Genomic DNA, 20,186 nt, shown 5'->3' with positions numbered 1-20,186 from the left:
CCTTTCCTTGTAAGAGGAAGAGATCTTGTTCTGGGAAACAGTCTAGATCTTCAGTCTAGATCTTCAGTCTAGAAAAGAGGCACCTGAGGGGGGACATGATTGAGACATACAAAATCATGCAGGGGATGGACAGAGTGGATAGAGAGACACTCTTTTCCCTCTTGCATAACACCAGGACCAGGGGACATCCACGAAAGCTGAGTGTTGGGAGAGTTAGGACAGACAAGATAATAATAATAATAATAATAATAATAATAATAATAATAATAATAATAATAATAATAATAATAATAACTAACTAACTAACTAACTAACTAACTAACTAACTAACTAACTAACTAACTAACTAGGTATTTATATACCGTCTTTCTGGTCATTGGATTACTCCTCTGACTTTATTCAAGGCGGTTTGCATAGGCAGGCGTTTCTAAATCCCTCAAGGGGATTTTTACAATCATAGAGGTTCTCTCTTTCAAGAACCAATAACATTTCAGAATGGATCTTCCTGGTTTGGTCTCACTGGTTTGGTAAAGAAAATATTTCTTTACCCAGCGTGTAATTAGTTTGTGGATCTCTTTGCCACAAGAAGTAGTTATGGCATCTTGTCTGAATGCCTTTAAGAAGGGATTCGACAAATTTCTGGAGGAGAAGTTCATTACGGGTTACAAGTCATAGTAGGTATGTGCAAGATCTTGGTTTTAGAGGCAAGCTGCCTCCAATTGCCAGATGCAGGGGAGGGCGCCGGGACGCAGGTTGTGTCTGTTGTCTTGTGTGTTCCCTGGGGCATTTGGTGGGCCACTGTGAGTTACGGGAAGCTGGACTAGATGGGCCTTTGGCCTGATCCAGCGGGGCTCTTCTTATGTTCTTATGTTCGGTTTCTTCAGGTGAACCATCTGAAGCATTTTGAGGAGAGCCCAAATACTTTTCTCAGAGCATCAGTTGAGATGGATGGATGCTCTCCTCCTCTCCCCCGAATACATTCCTAGGTTGACACTTGATTTTGCCTAAAGAAAATTCAAAGTTAATTTGGCATTTGGTCTCAGATGAAACTTCTGAGAAGATGTTTGATTAAACTACCAAATTGGGGTGGCGGCAACGGTCGTGGTGGTGGACAAGTTCGTTAAAAGAAAATAATGGCACATTTGTGACCATTTTAATCGACCTGTAACGTTATCATTTCTGCACACAAGTTGTCCACGGCTTTATATTTCCCTCCTAAACAGGCTCCAATATGCTGAGTTATTTTCTCAAGACTGGGACAAAAATGAAAGTCAGCTGGTTAAGATTGGATTTACATAAGGCTATGCATGGAATCTTGAATATATTGGTCTTTAAGGCATTTATTGACCTTTTGATCACTTTACCACATATATTTGAAATAGAATCAGAGGAGGAAAGAGCAAGGCGATGATTCATTCATGTGCCACCTAAGAGAGACCAATCTTCTTGAGGAATTTTAATGAGAATGATTTGAAAATGACTTTTGGAGAAATCGTACTTCAGTAGCCTCAACTGTGTAGGCAGCTGTCTGGCCATAAAGGTTTTATTTATACATTGTTCACTTAAATCAGTGCTCCAAATGATGTCAAGTGGATTTGTGACATCCCAGGAGGAGAGTGGGACAATAACCGCAAAGAAATGAATAAAACCATGCATCCATACAGTTTTCTTGTCTGAGATAGACATTCTCAACCTATGGCGCATTTCTCACCCCAGTTTATTTTAAATGAAATTTTTTTACTTACTCTTCTCATTCAAACAACTCTCTTTTCAAATTTTATATTGCTTAGATCAGAGCATGCATGGATTTTCATTCTAATAACATGGAAAATAATGGATAGAAGTTCTTCTGTATTAGAGACACTATCATATATAGCAAAAGCAAACTCAGGTGGTTGACTCTTTGTCACAGTGGTTCCGAAATGTTTAGCACCAGGACCCACTTTTTAAAACAAAACTCATTGGGACCCACCTAGCTATACAGGACCAGAAAAAACGTTTCACTTTATGAGCTGCTCAAGTCTCTCTTTTTATCCTTTTTACTAAGGTGGGAGAGCTGCCTTCTGGAGTGTTTGGTGAGCTCCACATTTGCTGAATTGAGACCATTCTGATGGCTTCACATTCCTAAGAGCTGAGATACGTTTGCCTACTTGCAAGTAAATGTGCACATGTAGCTCAGTTTTGCTTTTCATAGGACTCATTACACTTTCCTTGTCAGCTTGGAGGAGGGAACTTCCTTTTCACACGTTTGCTGGGGCCAGCTTGTCAGTTTCACAACCCATCAAAAATTAGTTTGTGACCCACAGTTTGAGAACTGCTGGTCTGTCAGATTTCAGGCAAAATGGAGCCATTCCAAAATACAGTAGTGGTTTCTACATACCTGGAGGACTGTTGAGGTATGCAGGAGCACATTATTTTATTTATTTATTTATTTATTTATTGGATTTGTAATCTGCCTTTCTCCCTGAAGGGTACCCAAGGAGGCTAACAACATTTAAAAGCCACAAAGTTATAAAATAGATAATAAAACAACCAGCAGTATGAAACAATTGTTAAAAGTAGCCATCATGCCCTCCATCAGGCATCAAAGGCTTTCTGAAATAAAAAAGTCTTCAGGCCTCGCCAGAAGATTAAAAGCGAAGGAGCTGTTTGCAACTCAAAGGGGAGGGAATTCCATAATACAGGCGCCACCACTGAGAAGGCCCTATTTCTGGCCGCCATCTCCCTAACCTCTCTTGATGATGGCACAACCAACAGGGCCTCCTCTGAAGACCAAAGAGAATGGGCCGGACTATACGGAGGAAGGCGGTCTGTAAAGGTAAACTGTCCACCAAAGAAAACCAGCTTGATACAGACTGAGCAATCTGGAATGAACCCCATGAAGAATAATTATTACAACCAAGCATTTCCTGTCTCTTATGGCTTGAGATTTAACATATGTCAACAAAACACGATGGGCAGGACCACTGGTGTATCTAGGGTATAGCAAGCCAATGCATAAGTGCTGGGCTCCATTTGAAGGCAAGAACCATCTAACCCTGTGAGTGTGCATGTGCTCCAGTCACTTTCTCAGTCAGGAAGTGCTCTGCCTGCAGCATGAAAGCAGTCACAGCAGTAGCTGGGGCAATTTCATAGTAGGGGCTGGGGCAAAAACACCTTAGTCGCCACTGTGAGTGCAAAAAGAATGGACACAAACGTCCAGTACTGGGATGCACTTGACCGGGACACAGTTGTCTAGGATCGTGTCACTACTCCCTCTCATCTCAGTGGCCATAATCTCAGAGGCCTAGGCTGTGGGTGCCCCCTGGCATGTGTAGAAGAGATATGTGACAGTGGCCTGGTCAGGTGCCCCCATCAGAGAAGATAGAAAGCTGGAGGTGACTGGGGGGAACTGGGGGGAACTGTGGGGAACTGACGGTGTGGAGAAGAATTGATTGTTTGCTTTGTTGGAGACAAGTGATGCATTTTTGCCTTAGGTGTAGAAATGTATGGAGAGAGGAATTGATGTGAGAAAATTTTAAAAAATAGATATATGGAGGGGGTGTTGAAACTCGCTGAGGGGAAAACAAAAAACTCTGCTAGAGAGAGATCCGCCTGCATGGATCAACTCAAACTTGTACCAGTGAAATTGCTGGCACAGGTCCAAGTTGGCTCATAGCAGCTGCACAGGTTAACCCTAGGGCACCTAAAGATGGAGTTGATAAAAATTATTGTTAAGGTCAATGTTTGTTGCATTATCTTTGAGGCATTGCTGTTTGTTGTTGTGGGGCATGGCCGAAGGACACCATGGAGAGCTCCTACACCTCATGGTTTACCATTATGTCACCATCTCCAAAAGTCCCAAGCCAAATGCCTGCTCCACCTCTGCTGTGTAGGGGAGGGAAAGCAAGTGCATCAGGGCAAGCACATGCCAGATGTAACGAGTTGTTTGGTCTAAATTACAAAAGCAGACAAGACAGATAAATACCATACCAAATATACTGTAAACCCTTTCTGCAGAATACGGAGCAATCCGACAGTAGTCAGGTTTGCACTGAATCTCCGCTATTAACTTAGTGCACTCTGGCAGCCCTCCTAGTACTTACTTTCTGAAATAATGAACTGTTCAGCTCCTTTTACAAGTTGGCTGTCTCTTGAGTGCTTTTAGCAAGCCAGGCTTTCAGAGCAGCTTGCCTTAAACTTAATGGAGATTGAGGCAAGGTACAAAGAAAACGGAGGGAGAAAAGGTTATGAGGAAAAGGCTGCAATTAACTAGTCTGACATTTTTCTGCACAATCACTTCTATTTTTGAGCAAAGGGCTTTTCTCAACAGTGATACTTTCTACCAATTTGAAGTTATTGGACTACAGGCAAGTTTCCCCCTTTAACAACCCTGGTTATTTTCTGTACAAGACAATTAGGGTTACTATAACATTACAGGTGGAGCCTCTTTATTCACGGAGTTGGAACCCATGGTTTTACCTCAGCGCGGGTCCTGAACCCAGGGATCTGCCCCACCTGTTGTCCTCTGACTGTGACTGGAGCTGTGCTGTGGTTGCATTGGAAGGCCATTCTGAGGGCCGGGGAGGCCATGCACAGCCTCTCCCCAGGAAGCCTTCTGAGGTCTCCAGAAGGCTGAAAATTGGCACTTCCGGTTTCCAGTTTTTCAGTTTTCCAGATTTTGGTATCCACAGGGAGTCCGGGAATGGTTCCCCTGTCGGTACCGAAGCACCAACTGTATTCTCAGAGTAATGAGAGGAATATTAAAAATCAATGTCAGAAACATCTATCCCATATATTCGGTTTTTCGTATTATTCATATTACTGTTTTCTTGTTGCATTATTGCAATCACACACCCCACATAGTGCATTAATATGAACATGAAAACAATAATATTAATAATATGAAAACTTTGAATAAATAATGTTATAGTAACACCAGTGTTTTTCCTATCCAGCTGGTGCACCAGTAGAACACATGTTCCACCAGTATGTACTGTTGCAAAAGCACCCTAAATTGAGAATTGGTCCTGGGAGGGGGGGCAGGTTTAATAACACCATCACATGCCATATCCTATCCTTCCCAGGCCTAATCGGCCTGCATGGGTCAACTCAGACTTGCACCAGTGATATCACCACCGCAGGTCAAGTTGACCCACAGTGGCTGCTGAGGATTACCCCTGGGACAAGGGGACAAATGTCCCTTTACCCTGAGGAGACCTTGAGCAGCTTAAATTCCTCCATGGGATTCAGTGTAGCCTGTGTTGACGTCTCTGCGTCACCTGTGGAAATTTAGTTTGAACTGGGCTATTATTCTCTGCATATGGATCTCACAAGTGGAATTAGAGAAGGGGAAAGGAAAATGACAAACAAAAATTACTATGAACAATTAAAATTAGCATTGTAATGTGCGGGTGGTGGAAGGAAGTATAGTATAATGTGAAAAGGTACAAAATGAGAGACACTTTGTCAAAGGTGAACTTTGGAAAACCGGTGGGTGTTTTGTGGCATGGGGATGGTCAAAGATGATTTCATTTTTTATTCCAATTATATGAGCCAGTGAAGGCCCTGACTCTTTTTATGAAAATCCTGCAGTTGTGGTGGAGTGTGAGAGTTTGTAGTTTGCACAAAAGTCTTCTTACATTAAGCTCTTCCCAGAGAAAGAATTCTATGCTTAGGTACAGCTGTCTGTCTCCAAGGTCACATTTCCATGTGCATCACTGAGCTGGATTTCTTTTTCAAAATCACCTGGGGACAGGAACTCTGGAAAATTCACTAGCCAGAGTACAGGGACTGCTCTTCCTGGGGACTATTATCAGCATCATTCTATAGTTCAGGCTCCATCTATCTTATGAACCAAGTAAAAGGATTATGTCAGATATATTTACTTTAGTTCAATGCAGATGTAACTTCATAGGTACAATGCCAGGTCTATAGGAAGACCTGTCCCCCACCATACGGATAGACATATGAACCGGTGGTGTGTGGACTGAATAGTTGAGTTCAGACATTTAAACGTTATGGGGTGGAGGAGCAAGTGTGCCTGTTCCCCTCTACTATGCAGTTAATATCACACATTCTACAAGGGTGCCAAATCAGTGTCTTCCTCTCTTCTGATGCACTTTCACCACTTTTGCATAGCAGAGAATTATGCAGAACCCCATTGCCACACAAAGCTTCAGGATGGCCCTCAAGTGCGAACATCTGAACCAAACCTGTGCTTTTATTTATATTGCTGTCTATTTTTGTATCTGTTTGTGACCATTTTTGTTTACTTCATTGGAAGAAAGAAAATGGAATCGTTAGAACAATTTAATCTCCCGTTTCACATATCTAACAATGAAGTGAGTTTGATGTAGTATGTTGGAAAGAAAGAAAAATTCCCTGTAGATCAGAATGATTAACAGGCCTTGTTGAGATACTTGTTTGTTTTTTTCTTTTTGGATTTGCTTCAGCAAATCTTAATCAGATAGAGCAAAAAAGGAGCAGGCAATATATATCTTTGTACTAACATGCAGTTAACAGATGGTTACTGTGCTTTTAAAAACACAAATACCATGTGCACATGGGGGAAAAATAATTGTGCGCAGGGACCAAGTGCAATGGCCAATGGTGTGACTGAATAATTCATTGGTGAAATGAACGTGAAGGTGCACTGAATGTACTAAAATAACGCCAAAACCAAAAAAAGTGCTCAGCTGGGTCTAACAGAGTTGAATCATTCGCATTTAATCAAGCTGGAGAATCTACAGTCAGCGTACACACAACAATGGGGCCCTAATGAAAATTATTAGATGAGGGGAGGGGAGGAGAAATGAAGGAGCAGAAAAAAGAAGGGGGAAATGTGAGGGGAGAAGGGTCATAGGGAGATTATCTGGGCTTCCCAGGGGAACTTGGGGGAAGATGGAAAGGTTTTGAGCTTCAGGAAAGGGGAGAGAAAGTGGAAATGGGGGAAGATCAGTGGGAATAGAGAGAAGGGATTAAGCGGTTTGGACTGCTGCAAAAGGCTGCCATTGGGAGAAGCTCCTTCTGGCATGAAATGAGAGCTACAGGCAGGGGGTGACTCCATAAACAGACTGTGAACATACTTTACCCACTTGTGCTGGAGGAGACACAGTCATGTAGCTGACCGGCGCACTGCCCTACAGCATGCTGGTCAACCTACAGCCAGCTCTAACCCGGAAGTAATTGCAGTGATGTGATTCCTCCATGTTGAGAGCTTCTTTGGAAGTGGCTGGCTTTGCTCTGACCAACCGACAGTACCAAGAAATGTTGTGGGGGAGAAGCTGCCCATCCATGCAATTTTTCTCAGGCATGGTCAGTCACTCTTTGGAAGTGGCCGACTTCATTCTGGATGACTGTGGCTTAGCTACGAGCAAGGGATGCAGGACCATGATGTCTGGAAGAGTCCTGTGACTCCTATGACCCCCCCCCCAACAGCTAGGGGGACAGTCTCTGCCACCAAATAGGCACTCTTGACTGATGCTCCAAGATGGTCCTTTGAAGGATATCGCAACAGAATCTTCCTGTTCTCAGAACTTGCTGGAATTGTCAAGTGAGTTTATTGGACCAAGGAGGCTTGAGGCTGATCTTAGTTCTCTGACAAAAATGAATGATAAGCAGAAAATACTTTCACTTGCTCACAAACACCTCAGGGCCCTCAAAGAAAGAAGAGGCAGAGACCATCACTAAATGTGCAGTCCATTTGACTTCATATGAGACAACAACAAGGAAAGATAGTAGGATGTCAGCAAAACTGTACTGGGGATCAAGGCTATCCATCCTGTTTGTGAAAGGCCTGAGAGAATTGAGCTTTCCAGGACTTTGGAGATCTCCAGTGAGGGAGAGTCCACCACCTCCCTTGGCAATCTGTTCCACTGCCAAATGCCCTTACCATCAGGAATTTTCTCTTGCTGTCCAACAGGAATCTCTTCTCTTGTGGTTTGTACCAGTTGGTTCTAGTTCTCCTTTCAGAGGCAGCTGAGAAAAATTTGTCCCTTTGCCCATGTGACAGCCCTTTAGGTATTTGAACATGCTATCATATTCCTTCTCAGCCCTCTCTTCTCCAGGCTGAACATACCAAGTTCCCTCAGCCTGTCTTCATAGGGCTTGTCCTCCAGCCCTCTGATCATCCTCATTGCTCTCCACTGAACTCACTCCTGTTTGGCTGCATCTTTCTTAAAGTGAGGTGCTCAGAATTGGGCACAGTACTCCAGGTGAGGTCTAACCAGTGCAGAAAAAAGCAGAACCATGACTTCTTGCGACTTGGAAACTATGGTTCTACTTGTAGTCAGACTTGTTTGGAAGAACACGATCCTTTAAACATGTTGATCCCAAAACATTTAGCCTATGGAAACCACATTTTTTATTATATTGTATTCATTTCAGCTGCATAATCACATCTGAATCAATTATGCAACTAGTGTGCTATATGTACATTATGCACTACACACAGGACACTTCCAAGTATTAAAATGGACAGCCCTTCCTGCCCTAAGGCTCCATATGCACCCAGGTGACCCTGAGAGCTTTGGACTGCAGCTGTACTATTTGCCGGAAAAAGGAAGGTAATATTCCTAGTTGTATTTTCAATTTACTCATTAGGAAAACAGTTGAGCATTATCATCTCTGTAAAGACAAACTGTCCCTTATAAATATAACATTTCACCCTCCTCAGAATTATAATTTGTGTTTGTGGTATAAAAAGAATGTTAAAAATGAATTCGTTAATTGGCTAAGGCAGTGGTTCTCAGGCTCTCTGGGAGAATTTGAGGGCCAGTAAGTCTTTGCAGGGGCGGGGGGAAGGTAGCAGCGTGATCCCCAGGATCGCGCAGCTCAGGGGGCTGCAGGGGCTTGGGTGCACTTACCCAAGCCTCTTGCAGCCTCCCTGGGTTGCGGGGAGCCTGGCACGACTTCTGGCAGGGCTCCCCGCAGCAGGGAAAGTGGATGTGGAGCGATCGCACCCCGCCCCTGCTAAAGCGAAATGGATTAGATTACTTGCTAGAAATGACAGTATGTGTAAGGGGTGTAGTGGTTAGAGGATTGGACTTAGACCAAGAAGACTTGGGTTTGAATCCCCACTCTGTTAGAAAGCTCAATGGTTGTCCTTAGCCTAGTCACTGTCTCTCAGCCACCCAAATGGTATAAAATTCTGTAACAATGACCAGATAAAGTAAAGTAATTCCAAATTTGGAAAGGGCAGGGAAAAGATCACATTGGTGGTTTCTGTTTTTGTTCTGTTTTTTAACATTGCTGTATTGTCGAGTCCTTCCGAACACACCAAATATGTGCAAGCTTACTGTTACTGCAGCTGTATTTCTCATTCACTGCATAGGGAACATCTGTCATGCCAAAATAACATCTTTCAAAAGAGAAAGATTTAGAGCATGACAAGTGTGGGGATTATGCTCTATAGGTAGTCAGGCAACCGATGTGCCAGATATCTTCAGGAAGTCAGCCAGATGCATTTGGATGCCACGAGCCAAAGGAAGTCAGAAGTATTTCCCTGGTTTATAATAGAACATCTTGCACACAGTGTGGTATGGTCCATTGGTATGCAATGCAAATATTCATTGGATTAAATAAGTAACCCATTAATTACATATACACTCTTTCCCTGTATCCCATTGAAAGGATTACATACAGCAGCATTTTAGGACTATGTCATCATTTTAAATAAATTTCATTGGTGAATTTGTCAGCTAAAACTTCAGCTGATTGATTCATCATTGATGGCCAATTTTAATCTGTGAAACTAGAAGTTTAGGACACATGTTTATTTTTTCAGGCTATGTTTCAGCAGCACCTGCCGAATCGTAAACCTCTGAACTGATCCCACAGCACGGGTCCACACAGAACCGCGCCAGCTATTTAACTAGCACTGGTTCAAGTAGAACCCCTTGCACCTCAGAGGCTTATGCAGAGGAGACCTCTGCAACTGCCCCCTACAGGATGCAGCAGTAGCCATTATGGTGCCACTGCATCAGTGGAGGGGAAAGAATAGCATTGGCCTTTGATCAGTGATGTTACTAGAATGGTGCGTGGGTGTAGACCCCCGAGGGAGGTGGAGGTAGATAGCAGAGCACTTCTTATAAGCAATTACAGATTTTATCAGTTCTACAGACATTTCTGGATCTTGACATGCTTTCACCCAGCTTTGCCATTCTAGCCTGTCTTGTCTCTCCCTCAGATCAAATCTCCCCTCCTCATTCAAAGGTTTACTCTGTGGCACAGGTTCCACAAAGGGCTAAAGGAGTCAGTTCAGTTCAGTTCAGTAAGACCTTTATTGGCATAAAATACAGAGAAAGAACAGAACAAAACAGGAATATACAAAGACAACACAACACAGCATAAACATAAACATCATTCGCTGCCCAGAGTCCCAGGGTTCTGCCTGGCTATTACCCCAGATAAAAAGGAAGCAACATTATCCAGAGTCTCAGGATCAGGAGTGGAAAGGAGAGACTGAAGCATGGTTGAATCCCCCCAGCCCTGCATCCTAGCTAACAATGGACCTAGAAATTTCTTGTGTGACACATCATATAGCGGGCAGTAAAAAAAGGTATGCATTAAAGTCTCAACGGGCTAAAGGAGTCATTTTAGATCTCAGCTCCTCCCATCAGGTGGATATATGTGAGGGTTGTGTGGATCCCAGTGAAGACATCCTGAATCATTAGGGAGTCATTAGCTCTTAATTCCTGGGCCATTAAGGAACATTAACAAACATCAACTGACCTTTTGAATAATTAGCCCAACAGCCCGCATTCGTGATTAACCTCTTATGATATATTTGTACTTTATAGTGCAATTGCTTCCTTAACAGCGAAATAGCAGTAAGTTGCTACTGAAAGTTGTTGTGTCCATGCAGGAGATAAGAGAAACATAAGAACATCAAAAGAGCCTTGCTGGATCACACCAAAAGTCTACCTAATCTAGCATTCTGTTTCCCACACTGGCCAACCAGATACTCACCGGACACTCATAAGCAGGTCATTATGTAGACAATATGCAGACACTTGTCTACATTTCAAGTTTGAGCATGATTACAAGGGGTCCAGGAAATGAGATAGCTGCCTGAAGCACTGTCATAATGTAATTAATGATATTCTGGAATACAGATTTATCCAACTCACGAGAGTTGTATGCATTAGGAATAGAGTATCATTTGCTCCAGAAGGTTCTTCAGTTTAGAACAGGGGTGTCCAAAGTTTTTGGCAGGAGGGCCACATCACCTCTCTTCCCTGGGGGGGGCCAGGGAAGAAAATAATTAATTTACATTTCAAATTTGAATAAATTCACATAAGTTTGCATAAATGAATGTAATAAAGATGAACTTATATGAATGAATGAAGGTTTTGCAATAGCTCAAGGCCTATAAAAGGCCTTGCACAAAGCAAGGCTGGCCTTTCCTTTGCTGCTGCTACTGCATCACAGATGTGAAACAGCAAGCAGGGGAGGGAGTCCTCATCCCACAGCTCACTTGAGAGGTCAAACAGTCGCCCTCACGCTGAGAGCAGTTGCATCAGGCCAGTGCGGGCTCCAGCAAGCCTCTGGAGGGTCAGAGGCTCATTGGAGACTGGGGGCTTCCTGGGGGCCGCATTGGGAGTCCTTGAGGAGCGCAAGCGGCCCCAGGGCCGGGGTTTGGGCACCCCTGGTTTAGAATATAAAAACTCCTCCTCTGTCTCCAACTACTCCTGGCTAAACTGACATTCTTCGGGCAAACAGGAGGACATGCATGCCACTACTGTTTTTGTGTCTGTTGCCACTGCTCCTGCAGTGCTCCTGAGGTCACTACCATCTCTACTTGCTCCAACATAGCATATTTCTGGTATGCTCCTCGAGTACCCATCTTCCAGTTCCACTCTTTTGCCCGTTATTTAGCCATGGGAGACTTTGTTGGCTTCCAAGGATGTGAGTTGGGATGTGTGCCCACTGGTGTAGCTAGTGTAACTCCATCACTTCTCGCTATGTTTACTTTCTATAGGCAGTTGCATTCCACTGAAGAACCACAAGTGGTATAGCCCTCTACAGCTATGTTCCAAGTTATGGAAAACCACAAATGGGCAGGAACTCAGGTGTCGAGAGAGTTGATAAGCCTGACTTTTTCATTGTTATAAGTTACAATTATATTTCATTGTTATAAGTTTCATCGTTATAAGTTACATTGTTATAAGCTATGAGTTACTTGATCTCCAAAAAATGTTAATTGAAAACCACATCGTGTTTATACATGAAGCCATGCTACAACACATAAACAATTAGCATTTTCGTAACAGCTCTTTTTCTAGGATCTTCAGAAGGGAATGTTGAAAAATTCAGAGAGAAGCTCTCTCTCTCTCTCTCTCTCTCTCTCTCTCTCTCTCTCTCACATACACAGAGTGAGAAGTCTATGTACCATTATTCATTGCTCATTCATTTAATAGAATTTGCAGTCATTTGCATTGAAAATAAGAGTCACACAGATATTGAGGCCTGGAGGTGCTGTGTGATGTGTTACGATGGCGAAAGGAGTTTCCTTCTAATGGCTCTCTTTGTGACTAATACCCATAAATGCAGTATAGAGTGGATTTGCAGCATGCCATTACAAGCTAATTTGTATTGTGTTTATTTATGTGCATTATGCACCACAATGCTTAAAGGATCCGAGAGGGCAGATACCCCCCATAATTACATCCTGCTCACCGCTTGTGTGAGCACACAGTTGAGCTAGCATTGCAAATTATATAGTGCAGCGAAGTGGCGAGGGCTACTAATTACAAAGAAGTGGTTGTTATCTGTGAAGGAGTGCTTTTGTTTGCAATAAAGGATGACCAGGGCACAAGGAGAGGCAAATGTTGGGAAACATTGTGGTAAGAGGGAATGGCCTCAGCCCTCACCATACCATTTGCTTTAGCTGCATATTTTTTTTTTTTTGCAAAAGAATTAAAATACAAACGGGGACTAAACACAGAAAGATATGGGAGAAATAGAATACTGATTAATTTGTTCTAATGGACAAAAGCTCAACATGTATAACGTGAATCAGTTCCTAGTGCTGTGGGGCTCTTGTTTTTGGAAGCCTTTGGCTTTTGGGGGGTCCCTTCCTTTAGACCATTTTTTGATCACTCTTTCCATGATCTTTTCCCTAATGCTTGGTGAAGATAACAGCCCAGTCCTAATCACTATGCCCCCACTGGGTGTAGTGGAGCCAAAAGGGCTACCACTGTATCCATCAGCCTTGCAGAGGCTGCCAGAGGTCGTCCCCTTCCTCCATGTAATGATGTTTGTCCCCTTCCCCCGAATAAGGGCACAGGCCCCACAATGGGGGCAACTCAAGTCTGTGCTGGCTAATTTGCAGGTGCAGACTGGAGAAGCTCCATGTCAGGCTTTTCAGCCCAACTTGGGGGATAGGATCCGGCAGAGGAGGCCTCCACCAGTCCTGTCCTCCTCCTGGATCGGTTTGGTCCTGGCACAGCTCTGAGGAAACCGACTGGGGTTGCTGGAGCTTTACCCACGGTAAGGGAACTAATGTTCCTTTACCCTGAGGAGACTGGCAGCTGCCCCACGCCCACAGGATACAGAGACTGCCATTTCGAAACCGCTGCTCTTCTGGAGCCCATTCAAGAGTGGGCTGCCCAACTGCAGTTGTGCTGCCCATAGAGTTGCTGGGTTGCAAGCCAGAGAAGTTATTTATAACTATGAGCAAAATCTCCTGTGAGAGGCACCTTTCTCCTAAATGCCAGTCCCATACTGATGTTGACAGGAGCCTGTCTGTCACCTTCAGCATTCTGCAGTGATCTGTTGTACATACCTAAGGCAGACTTTAGTGTAGTGAGAACACCAGCGTATTTGATAATACTGGGGTAACAGAGGCATCTTATCAAGCCCCCTTGGATCTCTGCAGGGTTTAGTTCACACCTGGTTATTGGTTATCAAATGAACTCACCTGACTTGGCAATGGAACATTTGAGGCTCTGTTACATTTAAACTTGCCCGTCAGAGATGTTGGAGGGGGGGGGGCTCTTACAAAAAGGGTTAAATGGAGTCAGCTAGCTGGGATTGGGGCCAAAGGATTTTCACAGATCAGGAAAAAGGCCAGTGCTGTCCAGTTAGTGCAGAGTTAAATCCTGATGTGTCTTTCCTGTGCATTGTTGGGAATGGGCTACAAGCTGAGTTGTCTTGAGTTGAAATTGCAAGGCAGAACTTAGCCAGAACATAGTTTATTTTTTGTTCGAACGTTGCCTTTAGTCTCTGCCACAATCAGGCTGTTTGTCTGCTGCCTTCTCTTTCTCCTCTTTGTTTCAAGAAACCTTTTCCTTGGCTCTCAGATTTGTAAAAAAATTACAATAGGAGAATTTTCAGTGTAACTTTATCCAGAAATGTTGGAGTTAGTTAAAAATGCTGAAAAGGCTTCTGTCAGCTCCAAACTACCCCTGCTATGATCCCGGCAGTCTTCTAGCATTCAGAAAGTAAAGCCCCCTCCTGCTGAGAAATCCCTTCTGTTGCAACACCTCACTGCCTGCTAGCTCTAACAAGCGCAGAAGTAGGTGAAAAACACCTTTCGCCTTTCTTACTCCTGAAGAAGAGAAGTGGTGCTGACACTGTGGCAAGTCTTTCCAAGATAAGCGATTGACTCTATCGGCATGATTTGCTTTTACAAAGTTCATGCGCTGGAAATGCAGGAATGTGAAGCAACTCCAGACTATATAAGGCTTGCAAGAATGGAATGCTGGCTCTTCATTCCTTGCTAGCCATCAATGTGCCAGGGAATGCATGACATATCATAAATGTATATATTACACACATATGAATGTATGCTACATCAATGGGGAGAGGCTGCAGCTCCATTGCAGGGCACATGCTTTCCATTCAAAAGGTTCTAGTTTTGCTGCCTCTTATGTTCCCATAGGGCTGGTAAAGACCCCTCTGTACGCAACCCTGGAACATGGCTTTGCTAGGGAGTGCAGGCCACACTGGATGATGCAGACGGGGGTGATACCACAACTGGCCAAAATTTTTAAAATCTTTTAAAAATTATTTTAGTATAATGTTATATATATAGAATCATGTTATATACCATTAGATGTGTAATTTCATGCATAATGCAATCAAACAAACTGCGTTGAAATATCTCAATTCTATCAAAGTTACAGCCAAAAAACCAGCGAGGTGGGGCAATGATATATCACCATGCCCACCGCCTGGGTCGTTGCCCTGTCCACTGCATGGGTGGAGGTCTGTCATGGGGATGCCTCCCATACCAGGTGATGCAAACCCTAGTGACACCACTGCCCTGGAGAGCCACTGCCACAAGTATAAGTACACTGAGCTGGATGGACCAAGAGATTATGGTCTAACTCCTGGTGCAAAGAAATATTTTAAGCATTGTTTTTCAATGGCACTAGGATTTTTCAAGATTAGTTACAATATGGCAATTCTGGGTGCCACTATCGACAGTCCATCCTATCCATTCCCCTGCCACAGCAGGCTGTATGCTATGTGGGGGGGGAGGGGGGGTTGTGGTGGAAAGAGATCAGGAGGCTTGGTAAAGGGAAAATGTTTTCCTTCTCCATAAGCCTCTTGCTTGCCAATGGGTCTGCAGTCACCTATGCCTGCTCTGTAGCTGGCACAAGTCCTGGGTGAGAAAATGTGGATACTGGGAGGTAAGGAAGAGGATAGCATCCAGCGCCGTCACCCACAACTCTCCGGCTTCCTGATATACCTCCCACCTATCCCTGTCCCACCCCCACTGCCAACTCACTATCATCAGCAGGTGCTCCTCAGTCTGCCTATGCGCAATGGGCCTCTGTGGCCTCTGGTGGTGGTCCAGAAGGTTGCTACTCTGTGCACACCTGGAGCACCTTTTGCGACACCAGAAGGCATGTTTTGTCATTGGAATGCTAATTTTGGTGGCAGGCCCAGCAATAGATTTCACTGAAAGAGAAACAGCAGCGATGCGCCTTTTTGAATGATATCTAATACATGTGTACTATATAATATACATTAGTAAATGTGTAGCTGCCTTAAGTCCCCTTTGGTGTGGGAAAAAGGTGGGATATAATTAAATTAAATTAAATTTGTATTCCACAAGTATAGACAATTCTGGAAGTTCCCTCCTGCCAGCTCGGGCGTCCGCATGCAAACCCAACGTTTTTCTTCCATGCAGCACTTTCTGTCTATTTTCATTGATCTGTTCACGGAGCTACTGTACTTGCACCCCGCTTTTCAGATCAGGGCTTAGGACGCTGTTTACACAAAGCCAAAGCCAACACATGGATTGGTGTTTCAAAGCCAACATCAATCCATAAAAAGTATAGCACAATGCCAAATTTATAGCCGAGCAACAAAAAGCTAAAAGAGCAGAATAACAGGAATAGTGGAGCAGAAAGAAAATGAACAGTCAGATGAAAATGGAGCATCCTTCGCTCACACGCTCTACAGTGGAATCAGGTGAAGGGTAACAAAAGTTGAAAGCAAGGGCAAAGCAAGAATCATTCATCTTGAGAGCAGCATGGGAAGTAAGCTGTGCCCTTAGAAGGTGACTCTCAGTTCCCTACTGTTTCTCCTACTGTAGGTCTCAGTGTATTCTTCTGTCTCCTCCCTCAGAGCAAGATGTTTCTTTAGGAGCCTTGGGAAAGCAAAGGCAGCTGTGACTGGCTCTAAAGGGGAGGAGTCACTTTATACCTGTGGCCAGGCACCTGAAGAAACTTAGCATTTTGCCTCCCCTCCAGGAACACCAGTGATGAGGAGGAGGAGCAGAGGGCCAGAAGGACAGAGGATAGCAAAGCCGTTTGCATTTGGTGCATTGGTGCTAGGTAACTGAGTGGTATGTGGTGTGCACAGGTATTTGGTGACCGGATTCAGGCACGGACTGATCTGGGAAAAGCCCTCTCCTATGCTTTCCCAGGCTCCTAAAGAAACATCTTGCTCTGAGGGGAGGAGAAAGAAGAATACATTGAGACCTAGAGTAGGAGAAACAGAAGGGAACACCAGTGCTTCTCATGGTACAAGTTTCAGTGCTGCAGTCCACAATTCTCAACCCTTCTGTGTTCCCCTCTACCACCCTTCCCCTTTTTAAATCCAAGCACAGGAGAAGGAAGATGAGGAAGGGAGTGTTATGTATGCAAGTTATGCAGGATCAAAATCCTGCATAACTGATTGGTCCAGACTTATGGCTGGCCAATTGGGTGATGGATCAAAATCCTACCATCTGATTGGCCCTCTAGTTAATGTTTAAATTGCACCAATCATAGGGAGTCTGGGTGGAGTTAAAGGGTATAAAAGCCAGAGGTGTTTGCCTTGCGTCAGATTCATTGCTAGGTTCTGTTCTGAAGATGGAATAAATGTATTGAGCTGTTATCGCTAAGCCTTCCTTATTTGCATGGACCCACTCTATAACAGGAGGCAAAAAATTGGCAGTGATCTCTGCCCAGCTACTCCATCTGAAGTGATTGCTAGACCTGGGGATGGAAGAATTAGGAGCTGGGAGGTTCCTGGGTAGGGAAAGGGCATGTGGTGGGTGGCCCCAGGGGCAGGCGGGCTAGTGGGGAGCGGCAGGCAGGGCTGGGATCCAGCATTTATGCTGGATCCCAACCCCTGTTCCCAGGGAGTTCAGAGCGACTTGAAGGCACTCCACTCTCCTTGGACTTGTGCCACCTCAGGAGGTGGCAAAAGTTTGAGGAGACCCATAAGGACATAGGTGTCTTCCTTGGAGATAAGGGGAAAAGTTTCCCCTTGCCTTTGGCTGAGCCAGTATGGGCCCCTATCCTGTGCTGGATATAAGCCTCTAGGCATGCCTGTTCCAGCTCAGGGTAGGATTGCGCCCTGTTTGTCTTATTTTCAGATGCACTGAGACTTTGTATGAAAGAAGCTCAGGACACACTGATTTGTAGGTTATGTTCAAATATCTGCACTACCTTTGTGCCAAACCTTATCTTTCTGAGTGACTCGAAAGTGCCTTAATCATTTTAGAGTATTATTTTTTCCTAAGGAGAGCAGGAATGTGCAGTGCAGGGGGTAACAGGTGAGACAGAACTGCCGTCCATGGAAAAGCACCACAGTTGCCTCGCCTGCTTATACTTGAGAAGACCCTCCTTACACCTAAGAAAGTGGGTGTAAGGAGAGCCTCCTTGGGTGTAAGCAGGTAGGGTGGCTGTGGTGCTTTTCCTTGAACAATGACAGAATGGTTCTGCCTCACCTGCTGCTCCCATAGCACACGTCCCTGAAGGAGAGAGTCAACAAATCCTCTCTTTTAGGCTTCTGGGTATTTTGAACTAGGTTTGTATCATAATTTAGTTTTCAAGTCAGTGGAAGGGTAGTTGGTCATTTTAGGATACACTTTAAGCCCCTGTTTTTAAGAGAAGAAGTACCAATGTCCCCTTTTCAGATATTTTTGCAAGCTGGAATCTGTTGTACCAAATTTCAAGAGTCAAGTCCGGCCATTCTCAGTGGGAACCTTATGGGCCCTTGGGGAGCCTTGGCACATTTGAAGGCAGTCACAAACTGAAGACTGTGAGAAGGGGATTTTATTTTTATCTGTTCGTGTTGTATCATTTGATTGGGAGGGGGGAACTGGAACCTGAGAAGAGCTCCTAAGGGGCATAAAAAAGGGACAAAGTTGAAAATGGCTGTTCTAGTCCCTGGGGACACATCCTAACAATTTTGATATTCCCAACAGTGAATGAGACCCAAGTGTTTGTGTTTTTAATGTACTAAACATTTAAACATGATTACCTCCATCGTAGGTTTTGCTGCTGTGTACTGCTCCATAGCTAGATTGTTAATCTAGGATTCTGTTATTATACTTTAAAATCATTTATGTTTACCACTTTCCACCATTATTACTTTTTAATTATCAGATCTTATGAGAAGCATTAGACAGCTGTCATATGGATAGTTAGGCTGCATAGGGCTGACTAGTCTAGTGAAATTCTTTCAGAAAGCCTTGTTTTATTGATGGCTGGGAAAGCTCAATTATTAGCAGGCCTGATTTTTAAAAAAAATGACATCTGAAGCAGGCATAGCTGGGCAGTTAGTACTTTCATCTCCTTTTAGATGTGGGGAGGGTTTTTGCTTCAGGGGTAGCTGGAAGCTATTTGGAGATAGTGGAGCATCTTGACACAGTGCAGAAGCACTTCAAGGCTGCTAGATCTAATCGGGGTGGATTGGCTCCTCTTGAATCACTACACAGAAGCTGGTTCCTGTCTACCAAGCGAGCTGTGAACTTGCTCCAGGCCAACTGATGACTTCTTGACGCAACTAGAACTGGAGATAGTAGATCTACAGAACACATCAAAGCTACTTAAAGGTAATCAGCCTCTAATACCTAGAAGGCTGAACCTCAGAAGCAGAAGTAGAGGAAAGCCATGAAAGCCTAGCCAGGAAATATTGGGAACTGGGATTGTTTGTGATTCATTATTCTGAAATAAAAAGACTGGACTTTGGGCAGGGATTAGTTATGATGAGCTGCACATGTAAATCCTTAAACTATGTGCAAAGCTGCCCTATCAGAATGGGTTCAGCTGCATCAGTTTTCTAATCTCTCCATAAAAAAAAAAATTTGACACAATCTTGCATGTTGGGCTTTCTATCTGTTCAAGCCTGTTCAGCCTATAAGCATAAAAACCATACAACACTCATGGGGGAAGATTACTATCTAATCCCCGAAGATTCTTTTCAGGCCAGACTCATTGATATGTTTGGGCTGTTTTGTGTAATGCTGGCTACTGGGAAAGAAGTCAGAATTTTTAATGGGGCTTTAAACCAGCATCTAGGTATTATGCAATCCCAGAGTTGTGCTAAACAGCAGTCAAATCAATATTAGAGAAGAACTGAAGATCGTAATATTTCAAATGTACACGACTGAAGGCCTTCCAACAAACGTAACCACTATTTTGTATTTTTTAAAATGTTTGTCTGACTTCTTTGATAAAGATTGTAATACATGGATCTGTACTGGAAGTATCATCTGCATGCTCCACCATGAGATATAGATATGATGTTGTGATAAATTTTTGTTCTGAAGTATTTGCATTAGTGCAGAACTACTCCTATGTTCAGTATAAGTTTTCTAAAAAAAAATCTGCAATTAGTGGAGATGCCTGGGATGTTGTGGAACTTCATGGAATGTTTGAGTTATTTTGATTGTCTTGTGTGACCCCAGGCTGCGTCATGGAAGCTTCTTGAGGCTTCCCTGATGCTTTAAACTGTGCTTCCGGAAAACTGGATGC

This window comes from Tiliqua scincoides, chromosome 3 (genome assembly GCF_035046505.1).
Source record: "Tiliqua scincoides isolate rTilSci1 chromosome 3, rTilSci1.hap2, whole genome shotgun sequence".
NCBI lineage: Eukaryota > Metazoa > Chordata > Lepidosauria > Squamata > Scincidae > Tiliqua > Tiliqua scincoides.
This window is presented reverse-complemented; position numbering follows the sequence as displayed.